This window comes from Urocitellus parryii, chromosome 8, assembly GCF_045843805.1.
Source record: "Urocitellus parryii isolate mUroPar1 chromosome 8, mUroPar1.hap1, whole genome shotgun sequence".
NCBI lineage: Eukaryota > Metazoa > Chordata > Mammalia > Rodentia > Sciuridae > Urocitellus > Urocitellus parryii.
In genome coordinates, this window is record NC_135538.1 from 3,500,399 (window position 1) to 3,510,888 (window position 10,490).

The window sequence follows — 10,490 nt, forward strand, 5'->3', positions numbered from 1 at the left end:
TAGCAAAGCTTGAAACCAAGTATTATGATACCCCCAGCTTTGCCACTTAATTCAGGATTTCTTTGGCTATTTGGAGTCTTTTTTCTTCCATATGAATTTTAGGATGTTTTTTCTAGTTCTGTGAAGGACGTTATTAGAATTTTCTTGGGGCCGGCATCAAATCTGTACATCACTTTGTCTAGTAGAGACATTTTAACAGTATTAATTCTTCCAATCCATGAGTATAGGTTTTTTTTGTGCGCATGTGTATGCGCGCGTGCACCTTCTTCACATTTATTTTTTAATCAGTGTTTTGTAATCTTTCTTGTAGACTTTCTACTTTCTTGGTTAAATTTATTCCTAGGTATTTTTTTTTGTAGCTATTGTGAATAGGATAGTTTTTCACGATTTCTTTCTCAGCAAGTTCATTATTGGTGTATATACATGCTTCTTATTTTTATGTGTTGATTTTTTATACTGCAACTTAATCAATCTGCTTATTGGTTCCTGACGGTTTGGTGGAGTATTTAGGTCTTCTGCTCAGGGAGACCTGACTCCCCTTCCTGCTTGGTTGCTTTGTGTCCTTCTCTTGCCTTATGGTGACAACCACAACTCCCCGTTCTGAGTTGAAGGAGGGAGGTGACAGTGGAGATTCTCGTTTTGTTCCAGATCTGAGGGGATACACTTTGGGGTCTCTCCCTGCACCATGCCATTCTCTGTGGGTCTGCTGTATGCGGCCTTTATCATGTTGAGTTCCAATCCTTCTGTACGTAATCTGTTCAGAGATTTTATCAGGAAAGAGGTTGCATTTTATCAAATGGTTTTCCTGCATCTATTGAGATAAACATATGGTTTTTACCTTTCATTCTATTGATGTTATTGCATATGTTGAACCATCCTTATATCCCTAGGATAAATACAACTTGACCTTGGTGAATGCTCTTTATTATTTGATTTGCTGGTATTTTATTGGAATTTTTTTTTGCATCTATTTTCTTCAGGGATAAAGAGCTATTTTTATTTTGTTTTGTTTTGTTTTGGTGGTCTTTGTTGTTTATATGATTTTGGTATCAGGGTAATGCTGACCTTATAGAATGAGTTTGGAAGGGTGCCATCCTTTTGAATTCTTTGGAATAGTTTGAAAAGAATTGGTATTAGTTCTTCCCTAAAAATTTGGTGAAATTCAGCAGTGATTCCTTCTAGTCCTGGGCTTGTCTTTGTTGGGAGATATTTGGTAATGCTTCAATGTCATTACTTGTTATTGTAATAACAATATTCATGAAGGAGGTGGAAATCTGTAAATTATTGATTCTTACTCAATAAATATATATACTTAGCAAAATTCCAAACAGAATTTTGATGCTTTTCCTTTTAGAACTTGACAGGTCTTTTTTTTTTTTTTTTTTTTTTTTTGGTTTTGTTTTGTTTTTTTGAAGTTCATAATGTAGAAATATGTGAGAATAAAGCTACTTTTGTAAGTTAATATGGGCCCCTTGTTCTATTGCATGGATTCCCCAAGGTGGGGTAGTTTCAGGACAGGAGAAAGTGCTGGAAACTGTAACCAGGAAGTGGTTCAGAGGTGTCCTGGTCAGCTACTCCCCACTCCCATGCTTGCTATCTCACTGTCCCGGGATTGTCTTTGTGGACCCAGAGGGAGAGAGCTCACTGCACTGTGGCTCAGTGTTGGGGAGACGGCAGCAGCTCACTCTGAGCACCTTCTACATCCTGTTGGCCGTGTAGCTAGAGGGCACAAGCCATCACTGCAGTCACAAACCATTGGTCTGTGCATCCCTAAATGAGGCAAGTAAGCTCACCCAGAGAGGTTCAGGAGATGTCAAGTTTTAAACGGTTCACGGGAGTCCTTAACTATCCCAGCTTAGCTCGATTCTAGACGAGCGCCAGGATCAAACTCTTAACATCCCCAGAGTTGGCATAGAATGTTCTGGTTCACCATTTATAGTTCTGAATGAATTATGAAGCTACAATATTTAAGACAATAAGGGCTGGTGAAGACCTAGATGGGAATGCAAGTGAAATTTGCATTAAAAGTGGTGCTTTAAGCCAAGTGAGGTGGGGCACACCTGTAATCCCTGCAGCTCAGGAGGCTGAGGTACGAGGATCTCAATTCAAAGCCAGCCTCAGCAACAGTGGAGAGCTAAGCAACTCAGTGAGACCCTGTCTCTAAATAAAATACAAAATAGGGCTGGGGATGTGGCTCAGTGGTCGAGTGCCCCTGAGTTCAATCCCCAGTACTCCCTGCCCCCACCAAAAAAAAAAAAAAAGTGTTGCTTCAAATCCAGGAGGAAAAGGACAAATTATTTAGTACATTATATTTCAGTATGTTCTGGATATTTGTGTTTTCTGAGTAATACTTTCTTTCTTTGGGAGGGGGAGTTCTAGAGACTTAACCCACAGGCACTTTACTATGTAGCCACATCCCTAGCCCTTTGTGTTGTTCGGTATGTTGTGTTGTACACTATGTGCCACCCCACCTGGAAATATTTTCTACTATCATATAAATAGCTTTTAATTTGACTTTTTCCAGGAACTCCTCTGATGGTGATAGTGCAGTGAGATGCTGAGAATACTCACATGTTGGCGCAAACATCAATGCAATCCTCTGTTGAATTTTTTAAAGTCTAATATTATGCATGGTTTTGAGGTCAGAGAAGTTGAGGGAAAAGGAGAAATAAAGACGAAAATAATACATTTTTTGTTTTACCTTAATTTTTACTGAGAGCTTATGAAATTTATCAAGGAATCTTCTTTTTTTTTTTTTGCTTGATTTTTAGCCTTTTTCTTTTTAATGAGAGCTAGTTTTCCCAGCGGTCTGTGGTAGCATGTCCAGTCATAGGCTTTAGCACCAATATTGCTTACAGTTTCTATTTTTATACAGCCTCATATTTGTAGGCATGTTTAAAAATGCCCTTTAAAGATAAATTTAAATGTATTTATCATCTTCATAAACATAACAGTTTTTAATTATTTGTGTTTTATTGAGAAATGTGCTCAATTCTGTCTGCTAAGTCAGCTGCTAGACAGAATGTTCCTTGGAGAACATGGGCATTCTGTTCATTGCAAAATTGTCCATTTTATCATCATTATAAACTAATATATTGACATTCTGTGTTGCAATCTGCTAGCCTGGCCTCCAGAAAACCAGGTTAGTTTAAACCAGTTCCCCAGGGCTTTTGTTATATACTCCTCATCCTCCAGAATCTAGAATAAAAAGATTTCATAGCAGAGGTCAGAGGCAAGACCTCACCACAAACTGAATTAACTCTGGTGCATAGGAAGGGTGAACGAATCAGCACTGGGGGTCTACACTTGGTCAGATTTCCCACACTCTCATTTATAATAAGGGAATTATAATATTGTAGTGTTGTGTTCTCTGTGAGTGACAGTTTTCTTTTAATGACTATTTTCTTTCTTTTTTTTAAAATCAATCTTTCTTTCTTCCTTCCTTCCTTCCTTCCTTCCTTCCTTCCTTCCTTCCTTCCTTCCTTCCTTCCTTCCTTTCTTTCTTTCTTTCTTTCTTTCTTTTTTCTGCCAAACATACTTGCAGACTGTAACAGCCAGGCATTTACAGCAGAAAAACCATTGTCTGTGGACACCGCAGAGAGACTGACAAGAGTCGTGTCAGCACATGTGTCCCCCTGCCTTGGGGTCAGAGCGCTTGGCGGGTGATTGCTCTCACTTGCAGGTGCCCAGTCCTTCTACCCCAGCATCACACAATGGCCCTGTCCTGCCTTTTGTCCCATGACTTTCCATCAGGAGGAGAAATGCCCAAGATTCTAAGATAAGAAGAGGAATCATGGCAAAAACTTAAAACTTTCTGGCGAACAAGAACGTGGCCACCTTGTTTTACAACCATGTCCTCTCCTGTGGGTGGTGGTGTCTGGCCTGGGGACACTGGCAGCAGCAGCCATGAATGCTGAGTGTGAGCCCGTTAAGTAGACGGCGAGATGCTCGGGCCCAGATGCCGACGGCGATGCCGACCCCCGCTGCCCTGGAAGCTCGGCACCTGCAGACCTTTCAGCACCTGCGGTCATGGGATGAATGGTTCTTCACTCTGCCTGTACCAGTTTGGGGGCTAACTGAGTATCTGTAGGCATTTCTTAAATAGATTTCATAAAGTAAATCAGGATAACTGAATAATTGAACCCATTTGATATTAAGAAAAGCAAAACTGAAAAGCCACTTTGCCACAGCAGGTTTGACTGGGGCGGGTGCAGGGATCAAGGGGGGCCTGCAGTCTTTTCTTCTACACGAACTTTGCTCCATTCTCCTCACTGGTGAGAGCAATGCCAGACGTGTCCAGATGCCCAGGGCCTGGCATGGTCTTGTTAGCTTACCCCACTTCACCATCAGCAGGTGGAATTTTACAAGTTTGATGCACTAGAGGAGAAGAATCACAAAAAGTCATTATTAAACTTTCCCAGAGGCAGTACTCGGATTCAAAGCATGTTTTGTTTTAGGCACTGTGCTAGGCACCTTTCTTATCAATTCCTTGGAAAGAACTCTCTCCATTTAATACCTGGGAAAACATGGAAGGGAATTTAATTGTGTTTGTTATGACCACATAATCAGCAAGAGGTAGGGTTAGAGAGAACATGGATCTGCCCTCTACGGATTTAAGGCTACTCCCCAAATCACTGACTTTGCATGATATTGTCATCTGCATTATGACTGGCACTAGTTAATACTAACCCAGTGAGTTGTTTCCCAAGCAGTCCTGGAAATAATATGTGTTGCCATCTAGAGAGATGCTGGCGGTATACCTGCCACTGATACTTGCAATTCTCTTCCATAGAGTGATTTTTTTTTTTCTTGGACATTAGTGACTATTTAATCTGTTGGCATTATTAACCTCTCATGATAAATTAGTTTAACTGATAACTGAAATGTAATGATTTTCTTGTTCCCAGCTAGGTTATTGAAACAGCATGATTCCCATGTACAAAAATAAAATTCAAGAATTTTATTACTCACAGGAAAGAAAAAATGGCCATTTGGAATAGAAATTGAAGTTCCAACATGTGTGCAAAGAAGATTACAGAAAAAAAATGATAAAATGAAAGGGAAGAAGTAATACTCACAGATATGACGATTGAGAAGTTTCTAGAATTGAATAATGACAGATCTTCCTATGAAAATTCACAGTAAGTCTTGATCATAATAAATGAAAACAAATTTGCTTCTAGGTGCATTATCACAAAGCCATGCAGCTGTCAACGAGGAAAGGTGAGCTGAGTACAGAGGAAGGATGAGGAGTGTGTGCTCTTCAGGAACCAGCAAGGTGGTAAGAAGGGTCTCTGAGCCACTGCATCAGGTGGGCAGTGATGCCTCCCCGAGACTCCTCACATGGTGCAGAGGAAGCCAGACACCATGGAACAGCACAGGGAGAGCCCCACACAGGGCCTCCCCAAGCCAAGGCCAGGGACAACAAAGGATCAGTCACCTGGAGGTACAAAAGAAGGTGTCAAATTCCGACAGGGCTCCAGCACTATGGAAGCCATCAAGTGGGGAGAACAGGGGAGGGGAGGCCTCCGAGATTCCAGAAAAACAGAGGAAGGGAGGAGAAGTCCAGAATGAAAGTAGACCAAGTCACTTTCAGCAGAAGAAAGTTCAATTCTGACAGCTGCTGCATAGGAGTTGAAAATGCACAGTGCTGATTCTGTGGCTTCCAGGTCACTGCTTCTTGGGACCATCCAGATGGAAAAGAAATGGTGCCTCTCAGCAGTGTGTAGGTGTGGAGAAGAGGAGCAAGCGAAGAACTTCAGCTCAGAGGAGCATGCAACGCTTCCCCTGTACCAACACCAGCATCACCACTGAATAAACTGTGTCTCACCAAACTGATGGAGCGAAGGTTCTAAACCAGAAACCTTATCCACAGATGCACAGGAGTTAAAAAAAAAATCAAAGCAACTTTAAAGTTCCCCTGAGGGGAATTAAAAAACAGAAAATGCAAATTATATTTCCACTGATGAAAATTCCCCCAAGCCCAAAACAACCATGGAGCAGAAGGCAACTCACACAACACTCTGAGCAGAGTTAGATATTCTCAAGGAAGCTTTTGGCATCCTGCGTATGTGTACATACACATGCACTCTCTATACACACCCCTAAGTGCTAAATATATATACATATGATCTGAATATAATACATAACCTGAGTTCATGTGATTTCTGCATATATGTGCGGACTCACCCTCAGCCATGTTTCAGTTGTGATGAGCTGCACACACAGTGGTCCCACAGCATTACACGTCCCCCTGACGTAGGGCCACCCTGGGTTGTCCATACTGACGCTTACACAGCAATGAATCACCTGATATTGCATTTGTGACAATGTGCCCATGTCCCAATTAAGTGGCACATGGCTGTGTTTATCAAAGTTAATAGAAATTGGGGAAAATAAAAAAAACAAAACAAAACAAAGGGTGCTCCAGGGTGACTCAGTTAAACTGAAAATTTAATAAAGAACATGAAATAAAGATAGAGAAGCAACACAGAAGGTAAAAATTTTAAAAAGTAAAAGTAAAGTTGATCAGAAGGAGATGATTCAAGTGGAATGCAGGAAAAAATACATGGGGAAGGCCTTGAAGAAGCAAGACAAAACCAAAGAACCAGTAATACAAGTACTTTTCATAGAAAAATTAAAAACAACTCAATCTACATAATCAAGAGGTGATCGTTTTCCCAGGAAAATTGAACAAGAATGATTGAATCTGAGATGAAGTCTCACCAAAGTATTCACTAGAACCTTCAGTAAAATTTAACAAATTACTTTTATAGTTACATGCATTAGAGGAGCTTCAGACCAAGCTGGCCTGCAAGTGTCCAGGCTTTGTTGAAGCTGACCACGTAGAACTCGGGGACACAGTGCGCATGGCTTGCCTCAGGCATCTGCTGAAGGGTGTTGGTCATCCAACTGGGGAAGAGGTTGGGAACCTTCATCAAAGGAACAAGGAACAGTCCAAAGCTTCTAATTGTTGAGCTCGATTAAGACAAGAATGCTGCATGTCCAAAAAGGAGAAACAAAAAAGTGGCAATAAAGGAACAGATAAAGGGGGCAGTAGAATAAAATTGTTGACCAATATGTGAAGAAGAGAGTTAAAGGGCTTTGCTTAGAACCCACAGATGAGATAGAGAACAGTTCTGTGAGAATAGAGGAGTCCAGCATTATAAAATATACATGTGTGTGTGGAAAACTAGGACAAAACATGAGTTTCTTTTTTTTTTTTTTTTTAAAAAAATTCCCCCCTTTAATTGACCAAAGTAAATCCGTGACATTTCATTTGGTAACCTGCTCAGAATTATAAAAATCATTCCATTTTGGCCCAGCCCATACTGTCCAGGGCAAAACTTCCAGACGATTCTAATGCCATCGGGCTCTGTTCTTATAAACTGCATATAAAAAAAAAATCTTCAACATTCTAAATATGAGGCGCTCAGTGCAAAGCGTATCATAGCTGGATGTGACATTTACGTCCTTGACAGGCCTCGATTATCCAGGTCCTTTACCTTGTATATCCTGACCAGCCAATGTTCTGTGGTATATGCTTCCTCCAGGACATCAAGCTCAAAGTCTTTATTACCAATCTCAGCATTTCGGACACGGTCAAAGCCTGGTGGGCGTTTGGCTTCTGTGTAGACCTGCCCAAAGCGGTAGTAACACATCTTGTACATAAGGCAGTTGAGCAGCACTGGAGAACCCTCACGGTCCACACGGAATTCCCCAGTTGGAGTATAATAGTCATTCTCCTTGATATGTTTGCCTGTGTCTGTGCTCCCTCCAATCCGAACCATCCAAAGAAACTTGTTGATATCATCAGAGGAATACCCAGTAAGGCCTCCAAAAATGACAAGCACATAGCTGACATCAAGCTCCCTCATGATCTCATAGGCTTTTTCTTCAGATGATGCCATTGCCTGCCCTACTCGAGAAATATGGGTATTATTCCATGTATTATTGTCCACTAAAATTGTCCTGTTTGCCATAGCTGTAATCTGGTAGCCATAATCCCACCATGACATGACCTTTGCATCCTCTGGAGTATTGTGACGAAGCCAATAATATGCTTCTCGGAAGTCATCAAAAATGATCCTACTGCCATCCCCACCACGGGCAGACAATACAATGGAAGGAGAAGAATAGGCCTCGCTGGTCACCCAGGTTGAATGAAAGGTGTAGGTGATGAGAAAAAAAGCCATGACCAATATCATCCCACTTGCCACTTCATTCTTAATAGGGTAAGTAGAATCCTGTTGCTTCTTGCTTTTCTTGTCTGGGCGACTTATGTCCAGATTCTTCATATATGTGGACAGCACCTGAGAGACTCCAATGCCAGAAAGAATGCACATAACAGGTGCTAACACCAACATTAGACGTACCATTACAGCTGAAAAGTACATGCTGGTCACACCATACATGATGATAAAAATCCGGGCATCAGACAGGTTGCTAAAGCAGTAATAGAGACCAACTGGAAACATGAAAACGAGGAGCTGCAGATCAAAATAGTAGGAAGACCAGGTTGTGGGCTGATGCTCGGACACAGAAGCAATGATGGGGATGTTGTTCTTAGCATAAGAAGGATCCAGCAGTGAGTAGAAACGCCCCGTCCATGGAGATATTTTTCCTGTCAGCATGAGGAGAGCTCCCACAGTGAGTAGGACAAAGCCTACCAGGGATATGACACTACGGAAAAGAACTTCAAATTGCTGTGGATTTAATTTGCTGCGCAGGTAATCCACAAAGGCATGGATCTGGCAAAGACCAAAGACTCCAAAGGCTGCCATGTGCTCTGTTTCTAAAAGTGTTAAAAGAGTTTAAAAATAATAAGACTCATCATGTAAAGAAAGAAATTGTAAATATGACATAATGCTGGTTTGGATGTGAGATGTCCCCAAAAAACTTATGTGTGGGATAATGCAGGAACATTCAGAGGTGAGATGATTAGATGATGGGAGCTGTCATTTGATCAGTGATTAACCAGGTGGTAACCATAGGCAGGTAGGCTTGGCTGGAGGAGGTGGGTGACTGGGGTGTGCCTTGGGGTTTATATTCTGTTCCTGGTGAGTGGAACTGTCTCTGTGTCCTGGTTGCCATGTCCTGAGTGGCTGTCCTCCACCACGCCCTTCTGTCATGACATGCCTCCTCATCTTGGGCCCAGAACCACCGAGTTGGCTGACCATGGAGTGAACCCCAGAAACCATGAGCCCAAATCAACTTTTGCTCCTCTATCTGTTTTGGCAAGTCTTTTTGTTCACAGCAATGGGGAAATTGACGAAGACAAATACATACAGTTATGTGACATCAAATGAATGACAGTTTGAGACCAATATCAGTGATACATAAAAGGTTAGCTCACCGAACAAGAGAAAATTGTTTTCATAATGTCACTTAAACTGGACCAAAGTCCATTCTGTCAACACTGACATACCTAAAATGCACTGACCCCAAAACAAACAAACAAACAAACAAACAGGAAGAAAAGCACAATTTCCCCACAACTGTACATGTACCATTAAGATAAACAATATGATTATGTATATTACACTAGAGAATGATTGACCTCATATAGTAAGAACATTAAAAAGAAAACTCTATAATCAAATATAAAAAATCTAGAGATTAAAAAAGTAACTTAAAAAATGCTTCCAAAACTCCTTCCTTTGGAATTTAAACTTTTCATTAAACAGGTCTTTGAAGAAAGTGGAACTATACATTGAAACTTTAGAATTTCTAGAAAAATTAATAACATACATGTCAGAATCAATAGGATAGGTTTAAAACAGTGGCCAGAGGAAAATTCATACCCTAAAATGGCTCTAACAACAAAAATAAATGTAAAAATAAATGAATTAAATGTTTAATTTCAGAAATGATTAAAAGAACAAGGTAAATAAAACAAAAGAACAGTAAAAATAATAAGGATAAAAGAAAAAAACTAGTGTTATATAGAAAATATTGAATCGAACTAATAATTTAAAATCTTGGTTGTTGAAGATATTAAAAAATCTGCTGGCCAGTTTAATCAAGCAAAATGAAAGGAAACATAAATATAAAAATATCTATCAACAAGAGAAAACTTGAAATATTACATTTTTATCCCTTTATGAAATGATATCTTAGGGAAATAAAATTCATTAAAATTGATTCCACAAGAAAGGAAAAGCTTACACCAAGCCCCATAACAGGAACAGAAAAAGTCACCAAGGTGTTATCCTACAGTAGAGTAGCAGGCCTCAGTGACATCATCACCAGGGACCTCTGCCAAGCATTAAGAGGCTGAATAATCCTAGAGTTAAACAAAAAACAAAAACAAAACTCTTCTCAAGCTTAGAAAATGTGCAAAACCTTCTAAATTCATCTTATGAATCAAGATCAATATAGACATCAGTGAATATAATAAAAATGAATATAAACACTGCTTTTGAATATTGATGCAAAAATACAAATGATAAACTAGTAACAGATTGTGAAAGGATGAAGAGAAAAAAAGT

General features: G+C 40.1%; 1 pseudogene; it reads right to left on the reverse strand.

Annotated features, from left to right (window-relative positions):
• Nucleotides 1–7,245: 7,245 nt before the first annotated feature.
• On the reverse strand, nt 7,246–8,785 carry LOC144256586 (dolichyl-diphosphooligosaccharide--protein glycosyltransferase subunit STT3A pseudogene; annotated as a pseudogene).
• Between the last annotated feature and the right edge of the window lie 1,705 nt (nt 8,786–10,490).